General features: G+C 34.4%; 1 non-coding gene across 1 annotated transcript; it reads left to right on the top strand.

Moving 5' to 3' along the window:
• Positions 1-257: 257 nt before the first annotated feature.
• LOC123323324 lies at positions 258-443 on the top strand. The gene has a single exon (XR_006539334.1). It is a non-coding gene; the product is annotated as a U2 spliceosomal RNA (small nuclear RNA).
• Positions 444-934: the final 491 nt, after the last annotated feature.

Below are 934 nucleotides of genomic sequence, written 5' to 3'. Positions count from 1 at the left end.
CATCGGGCACCCTGCTCTGCGGGAAGCCTGCTTCTCCCTCTTCTACTCTCCCTGCTTGTGTTCCCTCTCTCGCTGTGTCCCTCTCTGTCAAATAAATAAATAAAATAAATAAATAAAATCTTTAAAAAAAAATCTATTTTCTGCAGATTTATGTCCAGGCCCTTTTCATATACTCTATATCATTTAATCTCAAAAAAATACCTGTGAAATTTCTATCACCAGTATCCCTGTTTTGCAAATAATGAAAGAGACACTCAATCGCTTCTCAGCCTTTTGGCTAAGATCAAGTGTAATAAAAGAGACACTCAGAAAGCTTAGGATGTTTTTCCATAGTCACAGAATAGGCCAATGGCAGAGAGAGAATTTTGAATTTTCTCTATATTTTCTGTTAAAGGCAAAAGGTATTTTAATATTGCACTTTTGTTTAAAGTATGATTGTTTAATATGAAGGTAGGCTAAAATATTTCAAACTAGTAAGTAGCTTTACATTTCAAAAAGAAAATCTAAAATCATCCAGCTCAAGCATATCATATAGTAAAGGATGTGACTTCCTTGTGTTTAATATACTGCATTTCTTGTTCATTTATGGAGTTTGGAGTTCATAAAGAATGATCCAATGTGTTATTTTTTATAAGTTAGATTTGCATGCCTCACGTTGTATGTTGTTCCTAACTCCAATTTCTTCTGGTCAGCTCTCTGCCCTGTACTGGGCTAGGCAACCATGGGGAAAATGTCTTTGGTACTTTCTCTCCAAGAGTAAATAGCTAAATGATAAATATTTTTAAGGAGTGGAACTTCATTTCTGGTAGATCTGGCTCATTCTAGAAGACTAAGATTCTTTTTAAGTCTCCACACCTAAGATGCCAGTTCTTTTTTTTAAAGTAGAGATCTATCCTGAACCCTCTCTAGCTAATTTTTTTTTTTTTTTTTGGCT

Source organism: Neomonachus schauinslandi, chromosome 16 (genome assembly GCF_002201575.2).
Source record: "Neomonachus schauinslandi chromosome 16, ASM220157v2, whole genome shotgun sequence".
NCBI lineage: Eukaryota > Metazoa > Chordata > Mammalia > Carnivora > Phocidae > Neomonachus > Neomonachus schauinslandi.
Note: the sequence above shows the minus strand (reverse complement) of the source record. Positions and strands in the feature narration are given on the sequence as shown.